The sequence below is a fragment of the Micromys minutus genome (assembly GCF_963924665.1).
Source record: "Micromys minutus genome assembly, chromosome: X".
Taxonomy (NCBI): Eukaryota; Metazoa; Chordata; class Mammalia; order Rodentia; family Muridae; genus Micromys; species Micromys minutus.
Genome location: NC_137970.1, coordinates 67,006,868 through 67,009,441, shown reverse-complemented (window position 1 = coordinate 67,009,441; position 2,574 = coordinate 67,006,868). Strand labels below are relative to the sequence as shown.

The window sequence follows — 2,574 nt, the reverse complement described above, 5'->3', positions numbered from 1 at the left end:
TCTTTATTTTCTACTCTTATCTTTATTTATAAGCAAATATCCTCATGCAATGTTTTGTAGTTAACATTCAATGAAAAAACTACCAAAGTTCCAGTCTTATAAAAGAATTTTGCAATTCTTACCCTCTGGTGTCATCTATTGGTTAGATTGTAAAATTACAAAAAAAAATTACGTATAATTTTCTTGAAAGAATCTGGCTCATAATTGTAACATTACTATAAATAGTTTTTAATTTTAATGTCTTGCATAGGCATTGTTTGATTATCTTATTATTAACTATTACATAGAATGCTCAAATATTAAGAGTGCAGTTGATGATAAAATTCACTCCAACATTGTTCCATTGAAGGATAAGTACACCAAGAGAAAATTGTCAGATATCCTAGTGATATTTCCTCTCTTTCCAATATAATCCCCTAAAATGCAATGCAAATTAAGAATTTTTTTTCTTAAGTATTCAATGACAATATTGTAAAATATATTTAATTTGAATGTCTTATTAGTATAGTACCATTTTGAGTGTTGGGACTTTTTTCTTTTTCTCTTATGTTTAAGATAAACAAGAAGTTTAATAATAAAAAATGAGAAGAATGAGAAGAAATCTCCAACACAGTGGACCGAGAAGAGGCTGGAAGACCCAGTCTGGCATTAAACATCCTGACTCCTTAGGAATTTTGGTAAGTCACAGGAATGGTCCCTCACTCTAGAGAGGCTTCACTCTGATAGGGTAGGCTTGTCTTCCCAGTATGGCTGCTACACCATAATTGGTTTTGTACTGTCACCCTGTGAGGAGAGCTGCCTAAATCTGATCTTTAAACTGTGGTAAAAATGATACTCCTTGAGATCCATTTCCGTAGTTCACACCCAATCCTGGCTTCTGAGGTTAGCAGACATGAAAACCAGCTTTCTTGAGGTATGCAGGACCCCCTTCCCCAGGAAAAAGTCACAACTCCCATGGTCTCCTAAAAGTTCTCAGTCCTGCAGACTCCTCTCTCTTGTAAATTCTTCAGGAACACAAAATATCTGGATTCTGGTGACAATCAGGTCCCAAAAGTTTGCCCAGCAGGGATATAGGAACTTGAACTACCCTGGCATTCACTGCAAGCCTGTAAGACAGGCCAGTTAGGAGGTACTGCTCATCCTTCATGGGTGCAGGGTGGTAAAGGCTTTTCCTCCTAGAGATGTTCTCATCCTTGGTATCATTCTAGAAGTTCCTTGGGTGCTTGCTTGTCCTCAGTTGTACCTTCTTCACGAGGGAGCAAGTGAGGTGGTTGCACAAAGAGAAGATGCTGAAGGACAACTTCCACCACCTACAGGCATACTGCTTCTTCACATTCCTCAGGTTGACCACAGACTCTGCCCACCATGGCTTGCTGGTTATCTACCAGTGGGATCCAGGGAAGACTGATAGCCTCTTGGATGGTAAGGAGTTTCCTGGTCTCCTTTATAAGATTCCAAATGAAGCTACTGACCAGCTTGCTTGTCTGGATAAAGAATTCCTTATCAAAGTCATAATTCACAGCAGTGATATTTTCTAGGATTTCTTGTTTTATGTCTATCAGGAAGGCAGATGCTCCACTTAGAAGGGTGTAGGTAATGACTCTGATGCTCCACCTGTGGGCCTTAAGTCTCAGTGGCTCATAGTTCATAAATTTCTGGAAGAACAAATTCAGGTCCCCCTAAAATGTTTTTAAGTTCAACTCCATCTATTTTGTGAGCCAGGGCAAAGTCAATCAGATTGATGTGTGGAATGGGGATATTCTTGTCTAACAACATAATGGTTTCTGGCTTGAGAACATTTGTTTTTTAGTTTAAAAATTATATGGAGAAAGCAAAGCCAAACTGACAAGAAGAAAAAAAACCCATTTTATATGCTGAAATTGCTGCTCACAAATATTTCATCATATCAATATTTTCTCAGTTTTACAACAACTCAATAAAATGACAAAATCTTTTGAATAAATGTTTCTTTTAAGAGATGGAATACTCATGATATATCTGTTTTTCATTCAAATTCTATACTTCTTTTCACAGGATTTCATAGGAAAAGCTGTTGTGTCTAGAAATAGAAAAGGAAAAAAAAAAAAGGGTTTTGTAGATGATGTATTTCAGGAAGGCCAGAGAGATCACAATGTTTGCTAACTGGCAAAATCATGACTATTGTTAGTTATCCTGAAATAAAATTCCATTTTCCTTTCCTTAACATTTATAATACAGTGCTTTGTATTTCTGCATTCAGTATGTAAATTTTTGAGTTCTATATTTGGAAACACAAAAGCCTTTATTTAAAAAAAATGTACCAGTGGATGTAAAAATATACTAAGAATGACATAAACTGTGAATGAAAGTGATTGTCATTGCCCAGAAACTTCTTCTATTAATTATCAATTATCTTTCTTTACATATTGAATTCTAGTTTGTCTATTTTCTTGAAAATTTTGCAATTTGTTTTCTTTTTTGCTTGAATATTTTTTCAAGTGTATAAAACAATTTTACTTTATCTTTTGACCTGTCAATGGACATCAAGTGTGGTTATTTTCCCGATATGCTGGGAATAGTGGAGCAATAAACAAA

At 35.4% G+C, this 2,574-nt stretch overlaps 1 pseudogene across 1 annotated transcript; it reads right to left on the bottom strand.

Moving 5' to 3' along the window:
- Nucleotides 1–1,248: 1,248 nt before the first annotated feature.
- On the bottom strand, nt 1,249–1,776 carry LOC308415004 (death-associated protein kinase 2-like; annotated as a pseudogene). Its single transcript has one exon. The product of its transcript is annotated as a death-associated protein kinase 2-like (transcript).
- Between the last annotated feature and the right edge of the window lie 798 nt (nt 1,777–2,574).